Source organism: Somniosus microcephalus, chromosome 5 (assembly GCF_052327205.1).
Source record: "Somniosus microcephalus isolate GS21.2 chromosome 5, FLI_Smic_1.0, whole genome shotgun sequence".
In the NCBI taxonomy this organism is placed as follows: Eukaryota; Metazoa; Chordata; class Chondrichthyes; order Squaliformes; family Somniosidae; genus Somniosus; species Somniosus microcephalus.
In genome coordinates, this window is record NC_140991.1 from 85,892,628 (window position 1) to 85,905,560 (window position 12,933).

Consider the following 12,933-nt stretch of genomic DNA (forward strand, 5'->3'; position numbering starts at 1 on the left):
AGAGAAGATTGGTGCATGATTTCAAATGTTTTGAAATCTGTTTTGAAATCTGATCTATAGCTTTTATGTTTACACTTTTCTGGTTGTCCATTACAAAAAGCGATAGAGAGAGAGAGAGAGAATAGCAGCGAGCAAATGGAACCCACAGAGACTGACCTCACAATAAACTTGGTGTGGAGATGCCAACTGGTGTTGGTTCATTTTATTCAGAAACCTAGGGGGGAAATTCAGTACATTGTATTTATTTAGAACATTTATTTACATATTAATAAAATTATAATAAGGTAGGTATGTCCAGTCCACAAATCTTTATTATGTTGTTACAATTTCTGGCAACATCAATCCAATTCAAACTGCCTTTTATAGTGGGAATTTTCCAATGTAGCCAATTGTCTGACAGAATGTAGTTGCAAGTTTCAGCACTAGGTGGCAGTGTGGGGCAAGTCTCTCAAATCTCTGCCAACTTTTGTTTTTCATTTGACATGAAGGCAAGATTGTTTTTTTATTGTTATTTTACTGCTGCATTTTCAGAAATTAATTTATTTCTATTTTAATCAATATACAGATAATAGCTTATTTACAGCTGATTCCCCATTAAATGTGCACTGCAATTCATATATATTCACATATTTTTCACAAGGCCTTTTTAATTTACTGCTTACATTTAAATAATACATTTTAAGCCACATCTAATGTTATTTAATAAAACAGTTTAGAAAAACCGTGTTTGTTTTCCTACTTTTATTCAATGAATGCATTTTAGCACAACCCTGTTATGGGGAAATGCTGGAAAGACTCAGCAGGTCAGGCAGCATCCACAGTATTTTGCTCGTTTTATTTTCTTCACCTGTTTAATGAATTTTTCCCATACTGTATTCTATTTAATTCTTTAATTAATGCATTTTGGGGCAAACCCATTTTAATAAATGTCTGCTCCTTTTATTTAATGTGTATATTTGCATAAACCTGTTCAATTTAATTGTCAGCCATATTGTTGGGTACTGCTTTTACATAATTAATACATTTTGTTCCATTAAATAGCCACTTCTTTCATTAATTTATAATTTTTTGAAAAAGACCATTTCAGCAAATAGCTAGTATATTTACGTACACGATAAATTTTTGCATATATAGGTTATTTCCACCAACATCAGCAATGCGATGGGAGAGCCACTAATGTTTACATCGGAACAGAACTGGCAGCTGGACAAAGCTGGGCGTGAGTTAGGACTGGCAGTGGCGACAATGGTAAAGCTGGTCTAAGAATGGTGGGTGGGAAGCCTAAAGGATCTCAGTGAGAGCAGGCCGCTGGCAGGATAGAAAAAAAACACACGGAGCGGCAGAGGAGGAGAGTGCCCATCCCCAGCAGCCCGACCAGTGTATGCCCAATGCCAGGACCTCCACCCCAGTTCTGCCAAAGTGCAGTGCTATCCTTAAGTGGTGGAGGACAGACTGCTGAATTTCCACCAGTATGGACACAGATAGTTGCCAAAGATGCGCCCTTTGTGGTGCCTGCAGCCACCTGCCCCAAGGTCACACTGATCTCGTAAACTCTAGCGGGGAACACGAGTGGGTGCAACCATTGATATTACTGCCTGTACAATTTTGGGGCCCAGATAGTTTTATCCAACTGGTACATTTAGCTATGCATTTTAAGCTTTAAATAAATAGGCAATGAACAAAGGCCACTCGTTTACAGTTTCCACAGAATGATGGGCAGAGTCGAGGAATTCAATCCCCAAGACGCCAGCAAAAATCCCAGGAAGCCATTTAATAAGAATGGAATTTGATTTATTCAATCGCTTTAGCTCAGCAGCCTTGATGGCGCAGCTTACCCTCTGACCCCTGTGTGAGCAGGAGCACAGGAAATCTGAGGCATATAAAAAGCATGGTATATACAGTAGTTCACCAGCAAGTAAAGCAATGAATTTGAAATAAAACTCAAAAGCCCAAAGATGAAAATAAGTCAAGTTTTGAGAAATTGTGCAACTTTGTTTACTGTTTTTGATGAGATGATAATAAATCATCATTTATTATAAAGCAGTAGAAAAACTAAATGATTCTCAATTAAATTACATGTGTCAATGTTAGTTCGTATGGTGCGTAACATTCTTCACCGAGTGGTATTGTACAATCTTTGAAAGTACATTGCACATTCAGCTGTGAACTGGCAGTACATTGCTGTGACCACTGTGTGGTTTCAGAAAGTAGGTCAGAATATTCATGAAATGCAGTTACATAATCCTGTGGTGTACATTTCTGGGAAAGAGCAGTTAACATCAGCTTACTGACCAGTGGGGATTTCCCCACAATCTTTGAGAAGTTTGAGTGTAATTAGCAATGTCTTACGCTGACAGATGGGGAAAAAAAGTAAAACAATAGGAAACACAGAATTCTACAGCCAACTATATAAAGACAGAAAGAGATGGAAAACCTGCCAGACTGATGAGCAAGGCAAGCCAGCAATTGTGTGGCAATTTCTGACCTATCGGACTTCATAGTGTGGTGAGCTGGATCATTCCTGAAACACTACAGGTAGGAAAGGAAAATGAAAGATATTTCATAAATGTATTTATTTCAACAATTTTATAAAGATATTTTGTGTATATTAGTTAAAAATACCCAAATTTTATGCCATAGAGTCATGAAATAGTGGATGTATAAAGTGCAAATTGTCAGTTTGTTTCAATTTTTTTTAACCAATTTTCCTCTTTTCCTCTGGCTTCCTAAGTTGCTGACTGATACTAGGGTATAATATTAAATATCTTTAGCAGCCTTTCGGTATTTTGTTCAAGTGGATATTCTTCATGTGTGAGCAGAGACAGTGGGGCTGATATTAAATGCCTCCACCGGGCAGGAACAAGGCAGTAATGCGGCAGAAATTGCAGCGCTGTACTTACCACCTCGTTTGCGACCTGCCTGTCACCATTTTGATGGGGATCTTTCTGAGGGCGGCCCAGGTGCCCGCCTGAAGCAGGCAGGAGCCTCATTAATGTAGTTAAATCGGAGTCCTATGATGGCAATAGGACCCCAATGCTAGTTTCACTGGAAAATGGGGAAGTAGTACATAGTGCTGGACTCGCCAGTACTACTAGGTGGTACAGGTGTGAAACAGCATTTTGGAAGTGTTATTTAAAGGGGCATTACCTGCAAGTACTCAGATCATTGGAATCTGTTTGCAATTCACGTGGCTGGATTTTTTCCCAAAATTTCTGCTTTAGAAGTCGCTGTATTTCTGTGTTATTCTGCTTCAAAGTGTTCAAGAAACTCAGCGAGGGGCTGCACAGTGCTCAACATGGGAGTCACCCTTGTTGCTGACTGTGGCACCTCGGCTGTTCCTCTCCACTAACCCCTGCTCCTGCTCACTTGTGCTCTGTAATTCATCATGTGCAAGAAAGAAAAGAAAGAAATAACTTGCATTTATATAACACCTTTCACAACCTCAGGACGTCAGATTAAGTACTTTTCAAGTGTAGTCAAATGTAGGAGATGCAGCAATCAATTTGTGCACAGCAAGGTCCCACAAACAGGAATGAAATAAATGACCAGAGAACCTGTTTTGACTGTTGATCAAGACACTGCTCTTCTTCGAAATAGTGCCATGGGATCTTTTACATCCATGGGGCTTTGGTTTAACACCTCATCCAAAGATGACACCTCTGACAGTGCAGCACTCCCTCAGTACTGCACTGGAGTGCCAGCCTAGATTATGTGCTCAAGTCACTGGAGTAGGTCTTGATCCTGCGACCTGCTGACGTCTCTCTAACTCGCTATCTATACCACCTAGGGTGACAATTTCTGTGTTGGTGCTTGGGAGGGTTGAAGTGAATGTCAGTGCTTGTTCTGGAGGGTTATCCAACTCCCCGCCAAGTCAATTCTGCAGGGTCTGAGTCATAGGATGGACCTAGTAAAAGGGAGAGGGAGAAGGGTCACCATGGCACGGAATGCTTGTCCCACTGGCTGAATGTATAATTTCTTGAGGAAGGAGAAAAGCTACAAGTAATTAGGCAGATACCCTCCTGAACTTAGCCTGCCGTCTCGTCATTGCCAAAGCTCCTGTCTGCTCCAATTCTGTCAATGGCTTTCTCGCCCTCTGGGTGAGGGCCTGGATGGAGGCTGGGCCCCCCTTCCGCTGCCCACCCTACCTCCACCCCCTCAGATTCTGGTCCTCTCCCTCATGCAGTGAGTTAGTGTGTAGGGTTGTGCAGAAGTGTGGGGTGTTGGACATCCTGGAGATTTGTAAGTTGGACACCTTGGGGAGTTAAGGTTTAACTCTCCAGGATATCCAACATGGAGCAACTTCCTATAGTGTGCATGCTGAGAAGGAGCAGCAACAACCTTTGAGCAGGATGGGAAGGTGGTCGTGAGCAAGAAAGTGGCTCCAGTGTGAAATGGGAAAACAGTCAGCAGAGGAGTGAAATGCTTTGCAGTTGCTACCAAGTAAAAGCAGAATGCTGCTGATGCCTGTTGTGAGGGTGTGACCGAACAAGCAAATTGGTGAAGTGTCCCCTTTCTTATGTTCATTAATAAATAGACATTCTTATTATGAACACAGCTAGCTTTTGCTAGTTACTTTATTGAGCACATGTGGACTAGGTACAGTATCTGTAGAGGCTTCCATCTTGACCGCTGCCTTGTGGGTAGCCTAGTGCCTCATGGGTAATGTAGCCTTAATATACATACAGCTGGGTAATGCAGTCTCATATACATACAGCTATATACAGCTCTACACAGCTCTATGGCGCCACCTAGTGTCCACTATAGAATGACATGTTATTGATCATTACATCCCCTTTCTTTGAGGTTTAACAAAATCAATATCAATCAACTTTCAAGAAAACAATAAAGATAATATCAGTAACACTTTTGTTAGTGCTCTATAAACATAAACATTTTCAAAACAGTCAACACATTTTCAAAGCTTTACATTGTACTCAAAGATTAAGTCTATCAGGCTTTTTTACTTCATGTGTGGATCTTCTCAACACGGGTAAGTCTGATGTGTCTTCATGAGATTGTTCTGGCGGTGAATGACAAGATGCAGTTGCGGCATTGTCATCAATCTGGTCTTGAATAGGAGGGAACGGCGGTTCCTCCTGAGAATCTGTCCTTCCTCAGTTCTGACAGTGTATGACCTTGGTCCTACTTCCTCAAGAAATGTAGCTTTCCTGTTCCATGCATCTGGATCCTCAATCCTGACAACATCATCCCTTATCAATGGTTTTAGAGTTTTGGATGACTTGTCAGTATGATTTCTGTTTCAGCTTTAACAGTTGAAGGCCTAGAAATTTGGTATGGCCCTGCCAGGTCTTTTGCGCCCGAAATTTAGCGCTCGCCAGGATTCCCGTAGCGCCCGCCTAAAATTCAGTTGCGACGGGCCAAGACGGCAGCGGGCGCTATTGCAGGGTTTGGCCGCCTCGCTAGGGGCGTTAAATGTCACTTTCAGGCGTTCAGCTCCCGCTGCGGCACCCGATGCGGTGCGGCAGGCTGGGGTACTGCAGGCCTCCTCCTTCTCTTAAGGAGGAGCTGCCTGCAGCCGTCAGATCACCGGTGGATTCCCCCGGCAAATGAGCCCGGCACCATGGAGAAGTGCCGGGCTCGCGGGACACAGACATCAGTGCCGCGGGGGGGGTGGTGCAGGAGTCCGGGGAGGGAGGTGCGGGCAGGCGGCCGCCGGGAAAGCGGCCGGCCGCCGCTCCACCTTTATGCGCCGGCCTTTCGGAGCTGCAAGACCCCGTTTCACAAACGCTGTTTGTGGCTGCCACGGGCGAGGCGGCCGCAACTGAATTTGGCCATCGGGCCGGAATAGCATTGCAACCGGGGCGCTGCGCACACCGATGACGTCATCGGTGCCGGCGCAGCGCTACCGGCTAACGCCGATGTTAGGGTCCATCTGAATTTTGGGCGGTAAAAAACTTTAGGCGCAAACCACTTTATAGCCAATAAGTGGGCGCAAACGCAACTGAATTTCTAGGCCGAAGTCTCTGTCTCGGTTCCTCACTTTGCTGTTCTTTTGCACAGCAGGGTAGCGTGGTGCACAACTTGCGACCCATTAGTAGTTCAGCAGGTGAAGAACCACAGTCTAAAGGTGAGGCTCGGTATAGGATCAGACTTGCTTTCTGTCGCTTTCTTCAGTAGCTGCTTGAGAACTTGAACACCTTTCTCTGCCTTACCATTTGACTGAGCATACGAAGGACTGGATGTGATGTGCTGAAAGTCATAGGCCTAGAAATTCACTAGCCTTAGCGCCGCTTTTGAGGCGCTAGAGGGACTAGCGCCAGAGTTATGGCCAGTTGAAAAATTCCCTGGGGCCCTAAAGCGGCGTTGCACCGGTAGCGCTGCGCCGGCACCGATGACGTCATCGGTGTGCGCAGCGTCCCGGTTGCCATGCCGACGGGCCCCAGCGCCGAAATTCAGTTGCGGCCGCCTCGCCCGTGGCAGCCGCAACTAAGACTCTGGCAACAGAGTCCAACATGTGTTTGCGCCGGCGCATTAAAGGCCCCGCGGCGGCCGGCCGCTTTCCCGCCGGCCGCCTGCCCGCAGCTCCCTCCCCGGACTTCTCCCCCCCCCCCCCACCGGAACAGATGCAAGCCCGGCACTTGTCCGAGGTGCCGGGCTCATTTTTAAACAGATTTGCGCGGGCCGCGGCCGGGTGCAGGCAGCTCCTCCTTAACGGAAGGAGGAGGCCTGCACTTCCCCAGCCTGCCGCACCGCATCGGGTGCCGCAGCGCCGGAATTGCGGTGCTAAACGGCAGTTAGCGCCCTTTTCCAGGCGCTAAGACCCTTCAGTAGCGCCGGCAGCCGTTTGGGCGCGGCGCTACTGAATTTTTGGCGCGCGCAGGGGGACTTAGCGCCGGCACTAACTTCCGGCGCTAAAGCCCTGGCTAAGCCAAAACCCAATTTCTAGGCCATAATGTGCTGCAAACTGTTGCCACTCCTTACAGTTGAAGCACGGACCATTGTCGCTAACGGCAATCCTGGGAATTCCATGTCTGGCGAAGATGGATTTCACATGCATTATGACACTGCTTGCTGTGGTGCTTGAGAGCAGCACCATCTCAGGATAGTTAGAATAGTAGTCAATCACTATTAGATAGTCTTTACCATTTAAATGAAAAAGGTCCATACCAACCTTTTGCCATGGTGCTGTTGGTATGTCAGCTACTATCATTGGTTCCTTTGCTTGTTTGTTTTGGTGTTTCTGACATGTCTCACATTTGCCTATCATGTTCTCAATGTCCTTATTTATGCCAGGCCAATAGACAGTGTCTCTTGCCCTCCTTTTGCATTTTTCAATTCCGAGGTGTCCCTCATGAATCCTTTTGAGCATGTCTTGACGTAGAGCCTGTGGAATGACTATTCTGTTCTGTTTTAGTAATAGTCCACTTGCGACACTCAATTCTGACCTTATGTGAAAATATTTTGGACAGGAACCTTTTGGCCAACCATGATGAATGTTCTCTATTACTGTTTGTAATACTGTATCTTTTACTGTTTCTTCTGCTATTTGCTTTGATTTTGTGTCTGACACGGGCAGCGCAGCAGTGACCATACTCACATGAACATCCACGTCTTCTTCAGTAGAGCTCACATGACTCATTGTGGGTGCTCGGGATAGTGCATCTGCTAACACTATGGGCTGGATTTTGCTACGGGGGCGGGTTGGAGGTGGGAAACCCACATTCGGGCTTGTTGTCCCGCCTCCATGGAGATGTGGCCAACCCACTGGATTTTCCTCTGATTGACCTTGTTGAGCCCGCCCTGTGGGCTCACAGGCCAATTAAGGGCCACCCGGCAACAGGTGACGTCAGAGATTGACATTTCATCTGTCAAAAGCTTTTGGCAGATGAAATATCAGTGTTTAACAGCTGTTTGAAGCTGTCAAGCACTGAAAAACTGCTAATTCAGCCTCAGTCCTTTCTCAGGATAACTTTAAAATCATTTTGCTGCAGAAACCAAGAAGCTGATTTTTTTTTTTAAATCAGAGTTTCTGTGGTTCTTGCAGCCGACTCCCGACACCGGAATGCAGGACTCCTGTAAAGGTAAGTAAAAGTAAGTTAAACTTATTTAAACACTTTAAACACTTGCAAAACACTTACCTTTGCACTCCTGCACCCCTCACTCACCTGAACACTGGGCATCTCGACCCCTCCAAGACCTCAGACCCACGTCCCGCCTCGAAAACTTTTCGTGGTTTGGAGCTGTCGGGAAGCCCACAAACCAGCAATAAAAATCGCGAATAGGCAAAAAACTACCCGTTAACAGGCAGTTTAATTGCCTTTAATCCCTTCCCGCCTCTGGGAGTTGGGTTCCAGCACTTGTCGGCAACCCGACTCCTATGAAATTGACATGGAGGCGGGTTGGAGGCGGGATGGGGTCGGGACCCCCGGATCTCCGATTTTTATCGCTCGCATGCCTCCAACCCGACTCCAGGGGCTTAGGAAAATCCAGCCCTATGTACTTGCCTGGTGTGTAGATCAGTTCAAAGTCATATCTTTGCAGCTTCATCATGAGTCGTTGAATCCTTGGCGACATCTCATTCAGGTTATTTTTTATGATGGCAACCAGTGGGCTGTGGTCTGTCTCAACTGTGAAGGTGGGAAGTCCATATATGTAGCCATGAAACTTTTCTAGTCCAACTACCAAGCCTAGACATTCCTTTTCAATCTGGGCGTATCGACAGTCAGTATCAGTCTTAGACCTAGAGGCATAGGCAACAGGCTTCCAATCTTCACCCTCTGCTTGTAGCAAGACTGCACCTAGGCCATCTTTTGATGCATCCGTTGACACTTTGATTCTTTTTGTTGGGTCAAAGAAGGTGAGCACAGGTGTGGTTGTCAGCACTGTTTTTAGGTTTATCCACTCTTGTTCATGTCTTTCTGTCCATGTGAACTCATTTGTTTTATGTAGCAGGTCTCGCAGACAGGCTGTCTTGGCTGACAGGTTAGGAATGAACTTTCCAATTAAGTTTATCATCCCCATGATGCGTAGCACTCCTTTTTTGTCAGTGGGTCGGGGCATTTTGAGTATGGCGTTTACTTTTTCCATATCTGGCTCTATTCCTTTACCAGATAGATTATCTCCTAGGAAAGTGACTTCCTGGACGCCAAACTGACACTTGGCTTTGTTGAGCTTCAGTCCATTCCGGCGTATGCTCTGTAGCACTTTAGTCAGTCTCTCATTGTGTTCTTTTAGTGTGGAGCCCCAGATGATGATGTCATCAACATAGACCCGAACTCCTTCCAGACCTTCAATTATGTGTTCCATCGCTCTATGAAAGATTTCAGATGCAGATATTATCCTGAAAGGCATTCTGAGGAAACAATACCTGCCAAATGGTGTGTTGATGGTACAGTATTTGGTGCTCTCTTCATCCAGTTTTAGTTGCCAAAATCCTTGTGAGGCATCGAGCTTTGTAAAGTATTTGGCACTTGACATTTCACTGGTGATTTCTTCTCGCTTGGGAATCTGGTAGTGTTCACGTTTTATGTTTGCATTTAAGTCCTTTGGATCCATGCATATTCTTAGATCATTGTTCTTTTTCTTTACACATACCATGGAGTTAACCCAGTCTGTTGGCTCTTCGACTTTCCTGATGACTCCTAGTGTGGTCATTCTGTCCAGTTCATTCTTGAGCCGGTCACGCAGGGGTGCTGGAACTCTTCGTGGAGCATGTACCACTGGCTGAGCATCCTCCTTTAGCTGGATCTTGTATGTGAATGGTAGAACTCCAAATCCTTTGAACACATCCTGGAAATTACTCACTACAGAATCCACTGAGTCATCTGGTCTGCTTATGGCACAGTTTATACGGTAGACTCTCTTGACCAGTTCTAAGTCTTCACAAGCTTTGTCACCTAATAGTGAATCAAGTCTTTCAGCCACAACAGAAAACATGAGATGATGCATTTTGTCTTTGACTGTCACTTTAAGTCTGCATACACCTAAGCTATCTATTTTCTGTCCATTATAGTCCTTCAGTAGTACTGACTTTTTCTGTATTTTGGGCTTTTCTTTCATATTGTTAATGTCACTCATACTGATTAAGTTTGCTTTTGCCCCAGTGTCCAGTTTCAATGTAACTAATGCTCCATTTATCTGCAGTGGGATCATCCATTTGTCCACTTTTACTGCATTGACTTTATGTTCAGCATTGTCCATTTCTGAGGGCTGCACATTTTCTGTATCCTTTTTGATATCGTCACATGACACCATTCCTACAAAAAATGTCTCACTTAAATCAGTGTCCTCAATTACAGTAACTCGTTGCCCTTTCTTAGTTTTTACTTTTGAAAAGCATTGTTTGGCAAAGTGATTCTTTCCATTATACTTTGTGCACATTTTTCCAAATGCTGGGCATTGTCTTAACTGGTGTTTGTAACCACAGCGTTTACTATTAAAAATTTCATCCTCCGATTGCTTTTCATTTCTGTTCTGCCCACGTTTCTTCCCCTTGTAGGACACAGCACCGACAGCAGCATTATCACTCATTACAATCGCATCATTATTGATTTCACTGAAAGTCTTCGCGTGCTTTCGCGCTAGCTCGCTGGCTTGGCATATTTTCACTGCATGTTCCAAATTTAGTTCGGTTTCTCTCAACAGACGTTCCCTGACTTTTTTATCATGAATACCAAACAGAATCTGGGCACAAATCATGGATGATTTCAGCTCAGAGAAATTACATGTCTGTGCTTTCAGTTTCAGATCAGTTATAAAGCTATCAAAAGTCTCATTTTGCCGCTGTGTCCAAGAATGGAAGATGTATCTTTCATAGGTCTCATTCTTTTTGGGAGAGCAATGTGCATCAAATTTTTTTTGCACATCTTCTAATTTTTCTCTGTTCTCCTCTGGATTAAATACAAATGTATTAAATACCTCTATCGCCTGTGGGCCTGCAACCATGAGCAGCAATGCTATTTTCCTTGCGTCTGGCTTCGTACCGAATCCGATGGCTGCAATGTAGAGTTTGAATTGTTGTTTAAGAGTCTGCCAATTGTAGTCGATATTTCCTGTGAGTTTCAAACGCTCTGGTGGCTTCAAATTCTCCATGTAGCTTTTCACAATTTTCAGCAGATCTTCACCATCCTGGTACTATCTTATGTTCATTAATAAATAGACATTCTTATTATGAACACATCTAGCTTTTGCTAGTTACTTTATTGAGCACATGTGGACTAGGTACAGTATCTGTAGAGGCTTCCATCTTGACCGCTGCCTTGTGGGTAGCCTAGCACCTCATGGGTAATGTAGTCTTAATATACATACAGCTGGGTAATGTAGTCTCATATACATACAGCTATATACAGCTCTACACAGCTCTACGGCTCCACCTAGTGTCCACTATAGAATGACATGTTATTGATCATTACACCCTTGTGATTGAAAGAGAAGCTCGTGGAGTGAGGGAGTCAAATGTTTGGTGTGCTGGGGGTGGGAAGCAGGGAGTGCTGTGGCAAGGTGTAATACAGAGAAATAGAGATAGCAAGACATCATTTTCACCCTTGCTGTCCAGGTAATGACATTGAAGCACTTGCAGCACTGAACCCATGCCCTAGGGGTGATGGTCCCGACATGGATATTTTCAGCCACCTCCTTCCAGAGTCTGCCAGGGCACCTTCCTGCCATCTAAGGGGAAGAGAACTTGCCTCCATGCCCTCAGCTGCTCAACAAGTACCTCCACTTTACCAGTGTCCTGGGCCAACATTCCTCCCTCAACCAGCAAAAAAACAAATTATCTGGTCATTTATTACACTGTTGTTTGTGGGACCTTACTGTACGCATATTGACTGCTGCATTTTCCTACATTACAACAGTGACTGTGTTTCGAAAGTAGTTCATTGGCTCTGAAGTGCTTTGAGATATCCTGAGGTTGTGAAAGGCGCTCTATAAATGCAAGCTATTATGAGGGTACACTCTAAGCTGTGACTGAGCAATGATAGGTGACTTTTCAAGTAATCAGACTGTCAGACATTCACTGTAGCTTCTGAAAATCTGGAGGCTTTAGGTACTGCAAGCCCTCTAGATGATGATGTTGCCCCTTTCACCACTTTCCCCTCCTCTCCTCTCCTTTCTCCTCCCCATCCTTCCTTCCTCGGTGGCTAAGGTGGGTGGCAAACTGTCCTGACCTCAGCATCGTAGGGCTCGGGAAATTTTAACTTCCGGGCCTCATCTGCATAGGCCCAGTCAGCTTCCTGCCCAAAATCAGCAGGAAGCAACAGCTGGCCAGCAGGTGGGAGCGGAATGTCGGAAGGCAGGAGACTGCCATCAGGAACAGAAGGAACGGTAATTCGCTGGGAGGGGCTTCGGGTGGTTCTCACCATTGGAGGAGGGAGGGAAGATTGGGGCAGGGAAGGCCTAAATATTCCTTGTGGGGCCTGAAGGAGCACTCACACTCAGAGTAGCAGGTTAGAATCAAAACCAGCAGCAATGGAACAGGCCCTTGGGCGATTTTAACTGCACGCCTGCCTGCCCTGTTTCCGCCAACGGGGGTAGTGTTCAAATCGTCCCTTATAATTTGTACCTTGAAAGATATACGATGCATCGAGAGAATATAATGGCAGATTATTTGATATCTGTGACTTTTAGTTCAGAAAACAGCTATTTTCACTGAATTTGCATATGTAGCATAATTTTCTTTACTACTTTTGATGAACTCCTGTTCCTAATTGAGGTAAAGAAAGAGAAGGAAACAGAGTAACACCGTAGAGGAAGGAAGGTAACAAATGCTGAAACATAATATGAGCGATGTGCTTGATTCTTAACTGCCCTCTGAAATGGCCCAGCAAGTCACTCAGTTGTATTCAAGAAGGCGGCTCACCGTCACCTTCTCGACGGCAATTAGGGATGGGCCAATAAATGTTGGTGTTGCCGGCGAAGTCCACATCCTATGGATTAATTTTTAAAAAGCCAGCACCAGCAATGTTTACTCCC

The 12,933-nt window shown here is 45.0% G+C and overlaps 1 protein-coding gene across 2 annotated transcripts in view; it reads left to right on the plus strand.

Annotated features, from left to right (window-relative positions):
* The first annotated feature begins 2,234 nt into the window (after positions 1-2,234).
* LOC147117174 (metalloreductase STEAP4-like) overlaps positions 2,235-12,933 on the plus strand; it is a 33,364-nt gene continuing 22,665 nt past the window's right edge. For both annotated transcript variants that reach the window (XM_085987932.1, XM_085987931.1), the window contains exon 1: positions 2,235-2,535. The gene's annotated coding sequence lies outside the window, so the exon portion shown is untranslated. The remainder of the gene's footprint in view (positions 2,536-12,933) is intronic.